Here is an 11484-nt window from a genome sequence, read left to right on the forward strand (position 1 = left end):
GTTGTCCTTGAGTACCTTGAGGAATTGACACATGGGCTATGGTTCTCTTGGGACATAAATGGAGACAGTTAGACTTGCTGCTATGAGAGAGGCAGAGACTGTGTTCACAAATATCTATAATTCTAGGACTCAGAAGGTGGTGGTGGAGGATCAGAAACTCAAGGTCATGATAGTGATGTCTATACCAGCATGGGCTCAAGGCCTTGTCTTGAAACAAAGATAAGGAGAGGAAAGGAATTCCTCTGATAAGGGAGACTACAATGGTTAATAGAAAATCCAGTGTTTTAATCAGAGTCAGTCCTCTTCAGGAAAGCCATCAAAGCCTGCTCTGACATTTGCTGCCTTTTACCAAGTGCTTATTGGGAGGTTGATGTGGATACAGTGGGTCCAGGGCTGTATTCATGGTCCCCGGGACCCAGTGACTTCAACGTATCCTACTGATATGGGCCATCATAGCCAGCCCATATCTATATTCATTTCACAGAGCAGTGCCATCCAGAGAGCTGGGTCACTAGCCTTTTGTGGGCAGTGATCAATCACCTTGGTGGGAAAACAGACTCACATGTTTTTGAGTTTGCTTATCATGGGGAAGAAAGGGCGATCCAGCCACCTTCGCTGTCAAGCTAGGACTCCAGCCTTTTCCCTGCAGGGGAACATCTCCAGAAAGCCACAGTTTCCCTCATACAGGAAGGTCCTGTCTCAGCCACAGCAGGTAGAGACATTCAGATTATTCCAGAAGTGTGCTGTGCATTTGGTATAGAAAAGAGTTATTGTCAGAGGTGTGCAATCCCCTTGACCTGTTGTGTTGGTGAAGACTGAGATCCAGTCCTCTCTGTGAATTCCATCCCTGTGTCCCTGTCCCAGTGTCCCACCGCCCCTTCTGCAGATAAGTACATTCTGGCCTTGCACTTGATACATTTTCCTCACTCCTTTGGACCTTGGGATGCCTCACTGACTTGTCTATCTGTTTCTCGTCCTGTCCTCCTTTCTCTCCCAAGTCCGTTCTAATCAAGCATACTACACCAAGGCCAATGGTGAAACGACTTATTGAAAGTGGTTTTCCCTACCATTTAGAATCCTCTAGCAATGATTATCTAAGGCTTAAGACTTGGCAGAAGGGTGAGTTTGGGATTGTTAACATCACATTTACCAAAAGAAAAACACAGTCACTTGTCACTCACGTCTTTCTAGTTTCCAGCTCCATCCACATGTTGACAATTTCAGCAAACAGATAGGGACACTCTTCCTGTATCTTAAATGGCCCATAAGCTCTCCATGACTAAAGCCCAAGGCCCACCAAGGATCTGTAATCAGACTCCAGGTTTCTCTTCCTTGAATTGGTGGCAGCCAAGAGGCTCCAGAGGGAAGCAAAGTGGCAGGAACTGTCTCACACTACCCTGAAGCCTGGAGCTGAAAATCTTTTTCTCTTTCTTGTACTCAACATGCTGTCATACCTTTTGTTTAGTAACTGGTGTTTATTGGTTGTACATAGAACTGAGTTTTATTCCGACAGTGTCATTCAAGTATAGGAGGAAGCTTGCCTCCACAACCCCTACTCTTCCTCCTGTTCTCCTCCAATTTATGGCAAGCGCCTCAATTTCTTCTAATCTGTTTCACTTCTTCTTTGATGTTATTTAGACATCCATGATTTTATGTATGTATGTATATGTATATATATGTATACATACATACATACATAAATATATACAGGTTAGGATTCCCAAATGCGAGAAAACATGTAAAATTTATCTGTCTGACTTACTTAACTTAAAATGCTACCCTTCAAATGCAGAAGAATAAGGCTAGATCCCACTTCTCTGTGGAGAAACCCATGGCAAGTGAATGACTAGAATGACTAGGTTTACTGTAAGACCTGAAACCCTGATAATGCTAGAGGCAGCTAGCATCACAGACAAGGATTTCCTGAAAAGACCTGTGCTTGTTTAGCAAATGAGGCCAGCAGAAAATGGAGCAGTTAATCCATTGAAGAGACATCATGCAGAATGGGGGAAAATCTTCACTAACCACAACTGGTAGAAGAGAACTACCTAGCTGTTCAGTATTGAAAAAGGGCAGCATGCCTGAGGATCTCTCCATGGTCCTGATCTTGCGGTTGCGGATGCTCTGGCCTAGCATGTAGCAGAGCTGGAGAGAAGCTTGCTAGAACATGATTGGCCTTGAGACCATGACATCTCAGATCCAGAACAATGATGTCTGTCAGAAGCAGCTCTTTGTTTGGCTGTAACTCTTATGAAGAGTATCACCCTATCAAACCCAGGCTGACTTTGAACTCAGAATGCTTCTGTCTCAGCCTCCCTATGCTGAGGATAGACACATACACCAACACAACCAATGTAATGTATGGTTCTGATCTGCAGTAGGAGGAGAAAGAATTTGAAGGTGCACCATGTGCAAACATTTCAAAATAGAGGTATCCTTGCTGGCTGCTGTTTCCAAGAGCATCTGAACTAGTACCTGCCTGTAGTGTATGTTACCAGATGGAATTCTTACAGTTTGTAGTGTCTCCCAGTTTACAACAGGATACAGGCAGCTCATTTCTATTCTGTTTCCATTCTGACTCGTGACACGGTACTCTTACTCCTTTTGAGATGGCCATTTCATTTTGATATCTGCCATTCTCAAATCAGTGGTCTTCTCTTCCATTGTAGCTTATTCCTTTTTGTTCATTTGTTTGTTCATTTTTTTCCACATTTATTTATTTATTTATTTATTTATTTATTTATTTATTTATTTATTTTTTGGTTTTTCGAGACAGGGTTTCTCTGTGGTTTTGGAGCCTGTCCTGGAACTAGCTCTTGTAGACCGGGCTGGTCTCGAACTCACAGAGATCCGCCTGCCTCTGCCTCCCGAGTGCTGGGATTAAAGGCGTGCGCCACCACCGCCCGGCTATTTTTTTCCACTTTTGCCATCAGAGTTCTCAGTGTGCTCCAATGTGTTTCTTCTGTATGGGTGAAATGAAGACTTTGTTGCTCTCAGGCTCATTCTTCTGTTTGCTATCCATTTCTTCTGATTCTTTGGATGATTTCCAATCCACTGGCATAGTGGCAGTTTCTTCATGCTCATAATAACCACACAAGGCTGGCAAGATTTACCTGGATGTTCTGCTGGAAATAAAATATCTATGAGGCTTCAGGGATTTTCCCTCCAGAATCTAACAGGTTGTCAATGTCTGTATGCCGGCCCTAATGCTATACAAATACCTGGGGCCATGACAGACTGTTCCCCATCAGTAATTCTGCTCCACACCTCCTAGACCATGGGAGCTCAGTCCATTGCTCTGATGAGGGTCTCTGTCTCTATCTCCATCGCCAGACATAGATTCTATGGTGATATTTGAGATAATCATCAGTGTGGTCGTGGTGCAAGGACAGTTCGGGCACAAAAATTGATCACATATTCGGTAACAAAGCAAACTTCCACAGATACAAAAAAATATTAGTGTCTTATCAGATCACCATGGAATAAAGTTAGAATTTAACAATAATTCTACACCTAGAAAACCAGAGACTCATGGAAACTGAACAGTCAACTACCGAATCACCCCTGGGTCAGAGAAGAAATAAAGAAAGAAATTAAACGAAAGAAAGAATTCAACAAAAATAAAGACACAACATATCCAAACCTATGGGACACTATGAAAGCAGTGCTAAGAGGGGAGTTCATAGCACTAAGTGCCCACATTAAAAAAAAAATGGAGAAATCTCACATTAGAGACTTAACAGCACAGCTGAAAGCTCTAGAAAAAAAGAAGCAGATTCACCCAGGAGGAGTAGAAGACTGGAAATAATCAAACAGAGGGCTAAAATCAACAAAATAGAAACACAGAAAACAATCCAAAGAATCAATAAACAGAGAAGTGATTCTTTGAGAAAGTCAACATGATTGACAAACCTTCATCCAAACCAATCAAAAGGCAGAGAGAGAACACACAAATTAACAAGATCAGAATTGAAAAGGGGGACATAACAACAGACACTGAAGAAATTCAGAGAATCATTAGATCTTACTACAAAAGCTTATATACCACAAAGTTGTAAAATGTAAAAGAAATGGACTTATTTTTAGATAAATACCATTTACCAAAATATAATCAAGACCTAGTGAACAATTTTTTTACTTTTATTCTTTTTTAATTAAAATTTCCACCTTTCCCCGTTTCCCATTTCCCTCCCCCTCCTCCCAAATATTGCTCCTCCCCCCACTCCCCTTTCCCTATCCCCACTCCTCTTCTCCTCCCACCACTCCAATCCCCCTCCCTCTCGATACTGAAGAGCAGTACAAATTCCCTGCCCTGCAGGAAGACCAAGGTCCTCCGACTTCTATCTAGGTCCAGGAAGGTGAGCATCCAAACAGGCTAAGCTCCCACAAAGCCAGTTCATGTATTAGGATCGAAATCTAGTGCCATTGTCCTTGGCTTCTCATCAGCCTTCATTGTCCGCCATGTTCAGAGAGTCCAGTTTCAACCCATGCTTATTCAGTCCCAGTCCAGCTGGCCTTGGTGGGCTCCCAATAAATCAGTTCCACTGTCACAGTGGGTAGGTGCACCCCTCGTGGTCCTGAGTTCCTTGCTCATGTTCTCCCTCCTTCTGCTCCTCATTTGGACCTTAAGAGCTCAGACCATTGCTCCAAATTGAGTCTCTGTCTCTATCTCGATCCATCACCAGATGCAGGTTCTAAGGTGATATGTAAGATATTCATCAGTAGCCGGGTGGTGGTGGCGTACGCCTTTAATCCCAGCACTCGGGAGGCAGAGGCAGGCAGATCTCTGTGAGTTCGAGACCAGCCTGGTCTACAAGAGCTAGTTCCAGGACAGGCTCCAAAACCACAGAGAAACCCTGTCTCGAAAAAACCAAAAAAAAAAAAAAAAAACAAAAAAAAAAGATATTCATCAGTATAGGATAGGATCATTTCAGGTTCCCTCTCCTCAGTTGCCCAAGGTACCAGCAGGGGACATCTCCCTGGACACCTGCAAGCCCCTCTAGAGTCAAGTCTCTTGCCAACCCTAAGATGGCTCCCTTAATTAGGATATATACTTCGCTGCTCCCGTATCCATCCTTCCTATATCCTAACCATCCCAATCCCTCAAGCTCCTGCCATCCTCCCCTTCTCACGTTTCTCATCCCATTTCCCCTTAGCCCCAAGCCACCTCATTCGCTAGTTCCCAGTTTTTGCCCGGCAATCTTGTCTACTTCCCCTGTCCAGGCAGATGACTATATGATTTTCTTTGGGTTCACTTTCTTATTTACCTTCTCTAGGATCACAAATTATATGCTCAATGTCCTTTATTTATGGCTAGAAACCAATTATGAGTGAGTACATCCCATGTTCCTCTCTTTGGGTCTGGGATACCTCACTCAGGATAGTATTTTCTATTTCCATCCATTTGCACGCAAAATTCGAGAAGTCATTGTTTTTTACCGCTGAGTAGTACTCTAATATGTATATATTCCACACTTTCTTCATCCATTCCTCCATTGAAGGGCATCTAGGTTGTTTCCAGGTTCTGGCTATTACAAACAATGCTGCTATGAACATAGCTGAACAGATACTTTTGTCGTATGATAGGGCATCTCTTGGGTATATTCCCAAGAGTGGTATTACTGGATCTTGGGGTAGGTTGATCCCAAATTTCCTGAGAGATCGCCACACTGATTTCCAAAGTGGTTGCACTAGTTTGCATTCCCACCAGCAATGAATGAGTGTGCCCCTTTTTCCACACCCTCTCCAGCAAAGGCGATGATTGGTGTTTTTGATTTTAGCCATTCTGACAGGTGTAAGATGGTGTCTCAAAGTTGTTTTAATTTGCATTTCCCTTATCGCTAAGGAGGTTGAGCATGACCTTAAGTGTCTTTTGGCCATTTGAATTTCTTTTGTTGAGAATTCTCTGTTCAGTTCAGTGTCCCATTTTTTAATTGAGTTAATTAGCATTTTAAAGTCTAGTTTCTTGAGTTCTTTATATATTTTGGAGATCAGACCTTTGTATGTTGCAGGGTTGGTGAAGATCTTCTCCCAGTCAGTGGGTTGCCTTTTTGTCTTAGTGACAGTGTCCTTTGCTTTACAGAAGCTACTCATTTTCAGGAGGTCCCATTTATTCAATGATGTCCTTAATGTCTGTGCTGCTGGGGATAAACGTAGGAAGTGATCTCCTGTACCAATATGTTGTAGAGTACTTCCCACTTTTTCTTCTATCAGGTTCAGTATGTTCAGACTGATATTGAGGTCTTTAACCCATTTGGACTTGAGTTTTGTGCATGGTGACAGATATGGATCTATTTTCATTCTTCTACACGTTGACAACCAGGTCTGCCAGCACCATTTGTTGAAGATGCTCTCTTTTTTTCCATTGAATACTTTTAGCTCCTTTATCAAAAATCAGGTGTTCATATGTTTTTGGGTTAAAATCAGGGTCTTCTACTCGGTTCCACCGATCAACTTCTCTGTTTTTATGCCAATACCAAGCTGTTTTCAATACTGAAGCTCTGTAATAGAGTTTGAAGTCAGGGATGGTAACGCCTCCAGACAATCCTTTATTATATAAGATTGTTTTGGCTATCCTGGGTATTTTGTTTTTCCATATAAAGTTGATTAATGTCCTCTCAAGATCTGTGAAGAATTTTGATGGGCTTTTAATGGGGATTGAATTGAATCTATAAATTGCCGTTGGTAGAATTGCCATTTTTACTATGTTGATCCTCCCAATCCAAGAGCAAGGGAGATCCTTCCATTTTCTGGTATCCTCCTCAATTTCTTTCTTCAAAGACTTAAAGTTCTTGTCAAATAGATCCTTCACTTCCTTGGTTAGGGTTACCCCAAGATATTTTATGCTATTTGTGGCTATCGTGAAGGGTGATGCTTCTCTGATTTCCCTCTCTGCTTCCTTATCCTTTGTGTATAGGAGGGCCAAGTGAACAATTTAAATAGAACGACACCTACTTGTAATGAAAGTGTCAGATGCCCTCTGACTATGATCTCATAGGTGGACTGAAGGTGAACCAGGTGTTGACAGGATCTAGTTGCTAATAGGCTGCAGCATGAGGGCCTTAGCCTGTTTCTGTCTGATAGATGTATGACTGCCACCCACTCATTGTAAGCTGTTCATCTCCACAGGGACATGTGCAGTTAGTACTGGAGAGAGAAAGTTTTCCTGTTAGGGGAGGCTTAGTCTTGTGACAGCCTGCCCTTGGGCATCAATGACTTACTACTATAGTTTCCAAACGCTGTTGGCTACAAGCATGGCATTGGGTTGGAACCATTTCATTAGGACACAAGAGAAGGAAAGCATACAATAGTGGTTGCCAGTGACCTGAAGGTGGCATAGAGATGACAATGTGAACATAGAGGTATAAATACAGCCAAACCGCAAAACTTATTTTTTATTTTAAGTATATAATATATCCTATACCTTGGTATCCTGCTTTGAAGTATGTATAGGTTGTAAATGTGATCACTGAGTGCATAAAAAATAGTCTGGGCTAGCTCTATATAACTTATTTTACCATTTAAACACTTTCTACTTTTGCTTCCTTTATGAAACAAAATTATAAATTTAGGTATATATCAAACAGGTATGTTCAACATCTATGTGTTTACGACTTCACTGTGTACGGGAAATGTGCATGGTGGAAGATCGTAAATGCTTTCTCCACAGAAGAATAATGGTGACTCTGGAGGGTGACTGATGGGATTTAGCTTGATGGTGATAGTCATGTCACAATGGTTTACACACTTGGAAACCCTACATGCAGACAATTTTTATTTTGAATTTTTTTATTTTTGAGAAAGCTAAGGGGGACACATAGACACAGCTGCGAGAACCCAGGGCTCAAACTCCACAAGCGCCGAGCCCTTAGAAGTGGCAACACTTGCACTGGCCCTGCCCTAGTTCACAGGCTAGGAGAAGAGAGTGCTCTTGGAGAGAGTACAGAGAGTCACTTGTGACTGGGGTTGGCAGTGGCAAGTATCTTCTTCTGGGAAGTATGGACTCTGTAGTTCTGTTGAGTGGGAGGCAGGACACAGGGCCAGCAAAGCCTAGAACTGTGTGTCTCAACCGTCCTTATGTTGTAATCCCTTAGTACAGTTCGTCACCTGGTGGTGACCCCAACCATAAAATTATTCTCTACTTCATAACTCCAAGTTTGCTGCTGTATGAATCATAATGTAAATATGCGGTATGTAGAATGTTTGCTATGTATCCTCCAAAGGGTCGAGACACACAGGTTGAGGACTGCTGACCTAAAAGGACCATGCTAGGTGATTGTGGCAAGAGCTGAGATCAGTAGCAGAGGTATATCATTTGGAGAACAAAATGTAGTGCTGGATATCCCAGTGAGCCCTGTGTCGGCAGTGGACAGCTAGTTCTGTGGTCACGATTAGTCAGCTTGGGAGGTGTTGGGCAGGATGGGTCTGTGTCTGGTAGGAGGGACAGATGTGAAGGCTTCTCATGCATCTGTCCAGCTGCCTTTATCCCACCTCTGCTCCTGGGTTCTAGCTCAGCTACTGAGAGGATCCAAATTTCACCAATTATTCCAATTTGTTTCTTTGTTTCATTTCTATCTCTTCTCCCTTTCTTCTCCACTCCCTTCTCACTCCCCCTTCTCACTCACACACATGGACATGGAGAGGTTGACAAACTCAGAAGGCATAACCTCTGGGCAGACTTTCTTTCTCTTGGAAGGTAGACTTCTAATTCTCTTTTGGGTTGGAAGGGCCGAGCCTGTTCCTGAGGTTCGGCTAGGACTGGAGAAGTTGTGACACAGAGCTCACATTCTCAGCTGAGTTTGGATCTACTTGACACGAACGGGGGTCATCTGAGAAGAGGGAACCGCAGTGGAGGAAATCCTTCCATCAGACTGGCGTGCAGGTCTCCTTGATGAACACTTGCTGGCAGAGGACCCAGTCATCTGGGGCTGTGCCATCCATGGGCAAGGGATCCTGTGCTATGTAAGCAGAGTAAAGAAAGTAGCCCGAGAAAACCATAAAAGCTCGGCAGCAAGCAGCCTTTTCTATGGCCTCTGCTTCAGTTCCCGCCTTGAGTTTCTGTCTGTCTTCAATCAATTCTAGGAACCTAAGACGTATGCTGAAACAAACCCCTTCTCCCCAGCTTGCTTTAAGTCTACGGGGTTAATAGAAACCAATATCACAGGAACAAAGTCAGTAGACAGAGGACTTGTGGGGGGAGATGATGCTCAGCCCATCAGACCTGCCACAGAAAGATCACTTCTAAGACATTGATCACAGTGGAATTAGCTACTTGGTGATGGTGATTCTGTGATGTCGATTTGACTGGATTTGGAACCAACCGGGAGACACAACTCCGGGGATGTCTGGGAGGATGTTCCCAGAAACATTTATCTGTGGAGAGAGTGACTGCCCGGGAGTGTGGACTGCATTGATACATGGACTGGGTTCCAGGGTCGAATAAAAGTGAAAAAGCAATTTCCAGTGTCCCCTCCTCCATGCATTCTGTTTTTTCCCAGTTGTGGAGTCTCGGCTGCCTGCTCCTGCCAATGTGAAATCTTCCACATTAACCTCCAGCCTGGATTAGACCCTTTTCATCTGTGAGCTAAAATATATTCTTTCTGTGAGCTATTTTTGAAAGCAATGAAAAATATAACCAATACAAACTCCAACTATTCTCTATCTGTGGGTCCCATGCTGGCTGTCCTACAAAAGTAGAGAAGAAGGCTTGAGGCTTGAAATTCTGTTGTCTCCCTGTCCACTTTCTGGCCTCTGAGAAGCCCTTCCTTCTCTCAGCAAGGAAGGACTCACCCCTTCTCAGCAAGGAAAGACAATGGTTTCTCACAACTGGTCCTGGTCAAGCATTTTTTTTTACTCCATTAGTTTGAAGCATACAGGAGACTGTCATTTGAAAGGGAAGGGGTATTTGTGTTTTCTTTGTCCTATTTAAGTCTTCCTGTAGTGAAAATACATTGTATAGGTCAGTAAAACTGCCTAAGGTTAAAGATGAGTTGTGTTTTATCCTCAATGCAGCCTTGCCCTGGGATAAATGTTTCAGGACCTTTCAGGGTCGCCCTAGGAAGACAAGAAACCCTCATAACGTGGAGAGTGCCCTTGCGTAGTAGAGACAAACAAGGCTGTTTTTTGGCCCCTGTCTTATCTCGAGGAGCTGTGGGCGCTTGGGTGGTGTTTTGAGCACAAATCTAAAGCCCTTTTAGGGGCTCCACATATTCTTTGTGTATGCGTCCCTCCCCATAGTCTCTGCTCCAGACTTGTCAGCTATGAAGTCTGCATAGACTACAAGGGGAGAGGCCTGCAAGCTGCTCCTCCTGGGTGTATGGAATATGGGGGTCAGAGGTGCCAGCTGTGAGAAAGAAACAGTTTTGAGTGAGACTGCTTTGCTTCAAAGACGGGAGCAAGTGTCATTGCCTCAGAGGGGGACCTGATGTCCTTAGAGAACTCAGAAAGACACTTGCTCTCCCCTCCAAGACATCCCACCCCCATCACCAAGACATCATCTCCCAGCACATCTTAAGTTGATGTCAGTACGAAAAATAAATAAAATATAATGAAGCCAAAACATTGTAAAGCATGATGGCCTTTATTTCAACCATACTGAACAAGATTCTCAGGAGGGCAAGGGCGTGGGCAGCTAAGGCCATGGCCCCGTTCTCGGACCCCAGTGGACCCAGCCTTTTTCTGTCTGGCGGCCTCTCCTGAGAAGGACACAGAGAGACAAGTGGACCCTCAGAAGCCCTGTGGGAATGGAGAGGAGGGCTGGGGTGTTCTCTAGGGGAGAGGGAGAGAGTCATTGCAGCTTGCTGTGAGTGGTAAGAGGCAGGCTAGCTCAGAGCCCTCACCTGAAGAACTTGGACACTCGTGCCAGGGCTCTCTGGAACCGACCCTTCCAGGGCCTTCTCGGAGAAGCAGCCTTCCCATTTCCCCTTGGGCCATTGGATGAGTTCTTCATGTTGTGAGCAAAGACAATACCTTCCTGGAAGTATTGTTGTGGGTTTCTCACAGTCTGAAAAAGAGAGTTGAGACCTCATGTTTGCGGTCCCTCATGACTGCTGTTCATTACCTCATGTGGGAACTGCGATGTGTATCTGCACTACTGCTTGAGGTGCTGAGGATGGAGAAGTTGGGTGCCCTGACCTGATGAACCCCGTTATCCCTGGAGGATGTTCCAGAGCACATGAACATGAAACTCACCTGCCCAGGGTGTGGAAAGAAGGGAAAGAATATCATCTTCCTAGAGAGTGACGCCCCACTCAGGACATTTATCCACAGTTCTCCTGAGGTCCCCGCTGTGCTGGCTGTGGAACTGAGACCTGCCCCCTTCATAGCCCTAATCTCCACCCCTCCACAGCACTAAGCCCCATTGTTCCTGCCCATGATTCCTCCCTGCTTTCAGTTCAGTACATTGTGCTCAACCAGTAGATACATTTCTGGTGCATGGCCTTCGTCCTAACTCCCGCCCCCAGAACTTTCTGTTTCTTCCTCTGC

Source organism: Chionomys nivalis, chromosome X (genome assembly GCF_950005125.1).
Source record: "Chionomys nivalis chromosome X, mChiNiv1.1, whole genome shotgun sequence".
In the NCBI taxonomy this organism is placed as follows: Eukaryota; Metazoa; Chordata; class Mammalia; order Rodentia; family Cricetidae; genus Chionomys; species Chionomys nivalis.